Source organism: Sinocyclocheilus rhinocerous, unplaced genomic scaffold (genome assembly GCF_001515625.1).
Source record: "Sinocyclocheilus rhinocerous isolate Xijiao unplaced genomic scaffold, SAMN03320098_v1.1 scaffold2792, whole genome shotgun sequence".
Taxonomy (NCBI): Eukaryota; Metazoa; Chordata; class Actinopteri; order Cypriniformes; family Cyprinidae; genus Sinocyclocheilus; species Sinocyclocheilus rhinocerous.
The window spans coordinates 673,809-682,879 of NW_015648609.1; positions in this window are offsets into that span (position 1 = coordinate 673,809).

The window sequence follows — 9,071 nt, forward strand, 5'->3', positions numbered from 1 at the left end:
ATGTCTCCTTAAATAAAGTGTAACCTTATAAATTGTGAGAACAGCATTATAAGTATACGGTTACACTTTATTTTAAGGTGTCCTTGTTACAGTGTAATTATACATATAAGTACTGAGTAATATTAATTAACTACATGTACTTACTATATTGTTAGGCTGAGGATTAGGGTTTGGCTTAGGGTTACTTGCATGTAATTATCCATAATTAATTGTTATTATAATAGTAAGTACATGTAACATGTGTAACAAGGACACCTTAAAATAAAGTGTTACCAAATATAATAATAATAATAATTAGATTGAAAATTTTATATACCACATCCTTACAATATACTTTTGGAGACATTTTTCAGCATTTATGTCACACACACACACACACACACACACACACACATCCTCAAGTTGACCTCTGACATCCTCAAGCTCAGATTTTTTTGCTTTCCAGTGAACTTCTTCATTTGGAGTGTGAGACAATGCGGCCTGCTGCTTTTGTGCATGTGACATCCCACAGAGCCACAATATGGCCAGTCAGGGATCAATGGGGCCAAACAATTGATTTAACCCAAAGGGTTCCATGGAGAGAGGGCCCTCGGGGGCCGGGCCTGACGGGGTACCATCTAGACTGCACGCTCTCTCAATCTCTTGGCAGAGGAGCATGAGACGGCCAGCCCAATGAAGGTCTCTTCCAGGGGACGGGGGCCATCAGGCATGGGTGGATGGGCTGAATGCTTGTCTACATGCTGAACTTGATTTCCGAAGTGCAGATAATGCACCTACACACATACACACACACACACACACAAACACCTCTAGGCCATATGTAGCCAACAGATGGGTGAGTGGGAAATACTTTAAAACTTATGGCTGCTTATAACATCCATACAATAGCCTAGAGCAGTGTTTCTCAACCCTGGTCCTGGGCGCCCCCCAACACTGCACATTTTGTATGTCTCCCTTATCTGACACACCCATTTCAGGTCCTGGAGTTTCTTTTAATGAGCTAATGAGTTGAATCAGGTGTGTTTGATTAGGGAGACACACAAAATGTGCAGTGCTGGGGGGCACCCAGGACCAGAACACTGGCCAAGAGGAAGCTTTTATTGCTTGGAGGTTGTTCTTTCAGAGCTCACAAGACTTTGGACATCTCTGTTGATACATTTAAGAATCAGTTTTGTCTAGAATTTTCTACTACAGTTGGAATTTCTGACTTTTGCTGGCAAATCTGAGCACAGTTTTAGCCATTACTGAGATCTTGTCTGAATCGGAGAGGATATAGATGTGAGATTACTGGCAGTATTGGGACATACTACAATGTCATAAAATTTCTCCGTGAAACCACAGACTCCTTTGCTGCATACTGTTAGCATTTGCATTAGCATTTAGCATCTAGCTAAATTCAGCTATCATACAATTCAAAAAAGGTTAACGCATATAGAAACTGCTTCAGACTTGCATTCGTTTTATTTTTTGTTCCAATGGAATGTTGAAAGTGAACTGTCACAAACGGCTTTTTCTAAACAAGCAATCATTTTGTCACATTGTGGCGAAGATGTAACAATATTATTCATTTTGTGCATGTTTACAGTAGGATACATAAAATGCATAACTGTGTGTTGTACAAGTTTATTTTCTAAAAGGCCAAAGAACCCACCCTTATAAAAAAAATTTAATTTTTGCATACTTTAAAAAAAGAGTACTTATGTAATATGATGTAATATTGAATATTTTACAAGTCAACACATCGAAATAAATGTACTTCTTTAAAGCATGACAAAAAAAACAAACAATGATTTAAAATGTACTTTAAATTAAAATTACTTTGACATAATTTCAAGGTAAAAAAGTTAAGAAATCTTTTTTTTTCATATACTTTCAATGCACATTCAGTACAATTAAGCACACTTCTTTTTCTCAAAGGCATACTTGAAAAAAAAAAAAGATGTATTAATATTACATCTGGGATTGGCCTATTGCATTTCCCTACAGATGAGTGTGGAAACAGTCTCAGGGAATGTTAATATTCCATAAGCGTCAGTAGAGACACACCAGGAGGTGATTCCTTTATGTGTCTTGACCATCTGTTGAGACCAGAACCAACACAGCGATTCCACACACAATAAAACAAGCCTGTGTTATATATGCACACACACACACACACACACACATGCTCAACTATCACACGTATGAACAAAACAATGGGTTCACTAACTCCTGGATATTAATACATCTCTGGTAACTAATGGTACTTGTATAGAGGTTGCTCTTTGATAGCTCAGGAGATGGAGGTCTCAGTTATGTTTCACATTAGCATTAATTTCTCAGAAGTTCAGAAGTCTTCTTAAAGTCTAAAAGTCAATTTTTTTTGTAAAATCAAGCAGCTAGAGTGCTTGCATCCATATTTTCAGTTCCCATTAGATATCACTGTCAACCACCACATATTCTAGAGTCGCTCCCATTTTCCATTCACACATGAAATAATAATAGTGGATTCACTTCTAAATTTAATCAGTTTAAATGTAATTGTCATACCCTATATAGTACCCAATATATTACCCCACCGGTCAAAAGTCTGGATAATTAATACTTTGTTAATATTTTTGAAAGAAGTCTTTTCTGCACTTATTTGATCCAAATACTGTTTTAATATATTTTAAAATATATTTTATTTCCGTGATCAAAGCTGAATTTTCTGCATCATTACTCCAGTCTTCAGTTTCACATGATCCTGCAGAAATCAGTCTAATATGCTGATTTGCTGCTCAAGAAACATTTCTGATTTGATCACAGAAATAAATTACATAAAAAAATTCAAATATAAAACAGTCCTTTCAACTGGAATAATATTTCACAATATTACTGTATTTATTGTATTTTGGATAAAATAAATGCAGCCTTGGTGAGCAGAAGAGACTTCTTTCAAATACATTAAAAACTCCTTATTATTCCAAATTTTTACTGGTAGTGTATCTACAATATTTTATTTTATGTAAAGTGTTCTCGTTGTATCTTGCACTACACCAATAATAACTGACTCTTCTTATGTCGTATACATTTTTTGTGCCAACATTGCATTTCTCAATGCCTACATCTTGTGTAGTAATTGCAGTGGCTTTATTGTTTTTTCCTCTCTTAAGCTTGGCCTTCAGAGGTCAAGGGAGCATTTGTTACAAGCTGCCATACGTGCAGTCTGTCTCCCATAATCGACATTTAATGGAGGCAAACTTTAGATCCGTTCTTCCCAGGCACAGTTCAGGGCCAGAGGGGGAGTGGAGAGAGGTCACTTGTCTTTTCTGCCAAGCCCATCTGTCCAACATTCCACATCAGGACCATCATCCATCCTCCCACAGCCAAGGGGAGGAGCAACGATCAGCTCCGCCCCCTGCTGACTGCGTGACCTTCTTTGGCTTTGACTGTGCTCACAAAGCGCTCGCTGACATGCACAATGTGTTCCTTGTGTGACATGATGCAAAACAAATTGTTCTGTGCATATTGAAGAAGTTCGGGGATTGTGGGTAAGTTTCTGTGGATAGCTGCACTTGACGGATGCAGTCTTATCCTGCATTAAATAAAAGAGCCTAAAGGCCTGTTCACACCATGAATGATGCCTACAAAGACAACTGTAACTACTTTAACACAAACACCAATGGACAATAACATTCTGTTTATAATAAGTGCGCACTGTCGCTTTAAATGCTCAGACTCTTTAAAGTCGGTTGGATTCTGATTGGTTGTCAACATTTTTATCATTTATCAGCTGGAAAAAAAAAATCTGATTCATTCTAGTGAATCTGTTTGTCCTGAATAATTCTCTTATATAGCACAGAAAAGGCTGATTCATTGATTATTCCAAAATATTCTGACTTGAAATATTCTGGTTCATCCTAAATGGTCCTCTGATTCTCAAATATATTCTAGTGAATTTGTTCATCCTAAATGATCTGAAAGGCCCATTCATCATTGTTAATCAGTTCATTTTAAACAGTCAGAAAAGTCTGATTCATTCTAGTGAATCAGTTCATCCAAAAATGCCTGAAAAGTCTCATTCATTCTAGTTTAGGATGAGTGCATCCTAAATGGTTTGGAAAGTCTCAGTAATTCTAGTGAATCAATTCACCTTAAACAGGTCTCTCTCTCTCTCTCTTATATGTGATTGATCATTGAATCTTTTACGTCTACTTGTTATATTTAGATAAATGATGTCTGTCATGTTGATTCATTAACCCTCTTTCCAAAACATTCTAGTGACTTGGTTCATCCTAAACAGTCCTCTGATTCTCATATGTATTCTAGTGAATCAGTTAATCCTAAACGGGCTGAAATGCCCATTCATTCCTGTGAATCAATTCATTTTAAATGGTCAGGAAAGTCTGATTTATTCTGTTGAATCAGTTCAAGTTTCAAGTTTCAAATCTTTATTGTCATTGTAACATGTACAACTAAATTGAAGTGCCATCCAATCAGTGCATCACTCATGATTAACAAAACATATAAAAACAGCTAAAATATTAAAAATAATATAATAAAACACACACACACACACAGCATACATTCTGTCATTATTGCCCCGATCTCTTATTGCACATCAAATTATGTTTTAGCAGCATTGAGTGTGGTAACTGCTGTAGGATAAAAACTGTTCTTAAATCTATTAGTCCTTGTTTTAACTACTCTGTACCGTCTACCTGACGGCAGCAATTCAAAGAATGAATGTCCAGGGTGTGAAGTGTCCTTTATAATGTTCTGGGCTTTTTTTAAGGCAGCGGGAACTGTGTAATTCTTCCAGAGTGCGGAGAGGGCATCCAACCATCTTCTGAGCAGTTTTAATAACACTCTGAAGTGTTTCCTTCTGTGCTACTGTACAGCTACTGTTCTCAATGGAGCTCCGATAAAAGGACACCAGCAGTCTCTGGGTGATGTTCTTCCTGAGCACCCTCAGGAAGTGCAGTCTCTGCTGAGCCTTTTTCAGCAGCTCAGAGGTATTCACGCCCCAGGTGAGATCCTCCTCAATGTGGACTCCCAGAAAGCGGAATCCGACACCCTGACCACACAGTCCCTGCTGATGTACAGTTGCGAGATATCTGTTATCTTCCTCCTGAAGTCAATAATGACCTCCTTGGTCTTTGAAGTGTTGAGTAACAGATTATTCTCTCCACAGCATACTGTCAGCCGCTCCACCTCGTCCCGATAAGCAGTATCATCCCAACTGGAGATGAGCCCCACCAGTGTGGTGTCGTCGGCAAATTTGATGATGGTATTACTGTGGTGGGCAGGGGTACAATCATAGGTATACAGGTGTAGAGCAGGGGGCTCAGCACACAGCCCTGTAGGGAGCCAGTGCTGAGACTAAGGGCCATAGATGTATGTGAGCCCACTCTCACCCTCTGGCTGCGACCAGACAGGAAGCTCTTCATCCATATACAGGTGGAGTATGGAAGTCCCAGGTCTACCAGTTTGTCCACCAGTTTGTGAGGGAGGATGGTATTAAACGCAGAGCTGTAATCCACAAAGAGCAGCCGCACGTAGCTCCCCTCCTGCTCCAAGTGGGACAGCGCAGTCTGGAGGGCTGTAGCTACGGCGTCCTCCATGGATCTGTTCGTCCTGTATGCAAACTAGTATGGATCAAAGGTTAGTGGAAAGAATGAGGTGATGTGACTCCGTACCAGTTTTTCAAAGCACTTCATCACCACTGGGGTGAGTGCAACTGGCCGGTAGTCAGTGAAACTATTAATGTGGGGTTTCTTAGGCAGGGGAACTATGATGGAGGACTTCAGGCAGGGTGGTACTGTGGACTGGGACAGGGACTGGTTGAAAATCCTGGTGAAGACTCCAGCCAGCTGGTCCGCACAGTCCTTTAGCACGCATCCAGCGATACTGTCAGGTCCATGGCCCGCAAAGTATGCCTCACCTTATTCTCCTCCACTGTGAGGGTGAAGTTGCTGTGGGCCGCAGGATGATGTGTAGCTGTGTCTGGTTGCTCCATCTCGAAGCGAGCAAAGAAGAAGTTCAGCTCCTCTGCCAGTGAGGCGTTACCTTCTGCAGCGCTGAGGTTAGTCCTGTAGTTGGTAAGATGCTGGACTCCCTACCACACCTGCCTGCTGTTGTTGCTGTCCAGGTGGACTTCGATCCTCCTCCCATAGTCCAACTTGTCCTGTCTGATGCCTCTCTTCAGGTTAGCTCGGGCCACACTGTAGAGAGCCCTGTCGCAACAGCTGAAGGCGGTGTTCCTTTCCTTGAGTAGCCGCCGAACGTCACGGTTCATCCAGGGCTTCTGGTTGGGATAGACCTGGATGCATTTGTCCACAGTGACGATGTCTATGCAGTTCTTAATGTAACACAGAACACTGTCTGTGAACACCTCTAGGTCTGGATGTTCAAAGACATCCCAGTTAGTCCTGCTGAAACAGTCCTGTAGCTGCTGAGGGGCACCCTCAGGCCATATTTTTACAGTCTTTGTGATGGTAAGAGCCGTTTTCCTGAGGGGGGCATATGCAGGGATTAAAAGCAGAGACATGTGGTCCGACTGGCCCAGGTGTGGTAATGGTCTAGCCCTGTAGCCTAGCTTGATGTTCAAGTAGACCTTGTCCAGTATGTTAGCTCCTGTAGTAGCACACTTTACATGCTGATGAAATCTAGGAAGCACTGACCTTAGATCTGCATGATTATTAAAGTCCCCTGCTAGGATATGAACAGCATCAGGATACCTGCTCTGCTGACTGCTTATACTGCCATGTAAGAGTCCGATAGCCGAGTTAGCATTAGCATCCGGTGGGATGTAAACAGCAGTTATCGTGACCACAGTGAACTCTCTCGGGAGGTAAATGGGCCTGCATTTAACAGTCACATACTCCAGGTCTGGGGAGCAGTCACTGTGTTAGTACACCAGTTGTTATTGACATAAACACATAGCCCCCCTCCCCTGCTCTTACCGGAGTCCCTTGTCCTGTCATGACGCTGTGCTGTGTAGCCTAATAGCTCAATAGCAGAGTCCGGGATGAATGAATGCAGCCAGGTCTCTGTGATCAACAGAATGCAGCTGTCCATCATGATGTTGTTAGTCGCAATCTGTAGCCTCAGTTCATCCATCTTGTTGGCGAGTGATCTGGCATTCGTCAGAAAAAGGCTGGGAAGCGGTGGTCTCCGTGGCTGCCTCCGTAGCCTAGCTGACGCGCCGGCCCTACAGCCTCTCTTCTGCTTCCTCTCCCTGCGCCTTCGCCGCCTCACCGCAGGGATGGATCCTCGCTATATCCACCGGGATCTTATGTGAATGGAGAAACTCAGCTGTAACACTCTGCTCATAACATGTAACACTTGTCAGCTCGTAACACTCTGTTCATCATCAGCAGGTCTCTCTCTTATATGTGATTGATTCATTGAAACTTTTACGTCTTCTTGTTACGGAAAAATATTTAACCAAATACTGTCTCTCATGTTGATTCTCTTGATATATATATATATATATATATATATATATATTTCCTTGAGTAGCCGCCGAACGTCACGGTTCATCCAGGGCTTCTGGTTGGGATAGACCTGGATGCATTTGTCCACAGTGACGATGTCTATGCAGTTCTTAATGTAACACAGAACACTGTCTGTGAACACCTCTAGGTCTGGATGTTCAAAGACATCCCAGTTAGTCCTGCTGAAACAGTCCTGTAGCTGCTGAGGGGCACCCTCAGGCCATATTTTTACAGTCTTTGTGATGGTAAGAGCCGTTTTCCTGAGGGGGGCATATGCAGGGATTAAAAGCAGAGACATGTGGTCTGACTGGCCCAGGTGTGGTAATGGTCAAGCCCTGTAGCCTAGCTTGATGTTTGAGTAGACCTTGTCCAGTATGTTAGCTCCTCTAGTAGCACACTTTACATGCTGATGAAATCTAGGAAGCACTGACCTTAGATCTGCATGATTATTAAAGTCCCCTGCTAGGATATGAACAGCATCAGGATACCTGCTCTGCTGACTGCTTATACTGCCATGTAAGAGTCCGATAGCCGAGTTAGCATTAGCATCCGGTGGGATGTAAACAGCAGTTATCGTGACCACAGTGAACTCTCTCGGGAGGTAAATGGGCCTGCATTTAACAGTCACATACTCCAGGTCTGGGGAGCAGTCACTGTGTTAGTACACCAGTTGTTATTGACATAAACACATAGCCCCCCTCCCCTGCTCTTACCGGAGTCCCTTGTCCTGTCATGACGCTGTGCTGTGTAGCCTAATAGCTCAATAGCAGAGTCCGGGATGAATGAATGCAGCCAGGTCTCTGTGATCAACAGAATGCAGCTGTCCATCATGATGTTGTTAGTCGCAATCTGTAGCCTCAGTTCATCCATCTTGTTGGCGAGTGATCTGGCATTCGTCAGAAAAAGGCTGGGAAGCGGTGGTCTCCGTGGCTGCCTCCGTAGCCTAGCTGACGCGCCGGCCCTACAGCCTCTCTTCTGCTTCCTCTCCCTGCGCCTTCGCCGCCTCACCGCAGGGATGGATCCTCGCTATATCCACCGGGATCTTATGTGAATGGAGAAACTCAGCTGTAACACTCTGCTCATAACATGTAACACTTGTCAGCTCGTAACACTCTGTTCATCATCAGCAGGTCTCTCTCTTATATGTGATTGATTCATTGAAACTTTTACGTCTTCTTGTTACGGAAAAATATTTAACCAAATACTGTCTCTCATGTTGATTCTCTTGATATATATATATATATATATATATATATATATGACTATGGACAATTATATATTTAAAAAGTGCCCAGTGTAGTGTTTGCTAACATAAGAGTAGCTTGACTGTAGTTTAAATTATGAGAAAACTATGCATTTATCTCATATATTTGTGTGACAGTAGTGTGTGATGTGCCAAAAGTCAACAAAAGCACTGTAAAATATGATAAGATGGTCTAATCTTTATAGTTTAGAAGGATTACCCCATAATTAGTTTGCTAACATCTTTCTTACAAACACACAGTTTTTGACATTTGGAAAGTTTATTTTTAGTTGTAGCTGCATTTATAGCACTTAATAAAGTCTTAAAGGGGTCATATGATGCGATTTCAAGTTTTCCTTTCTCTTTGG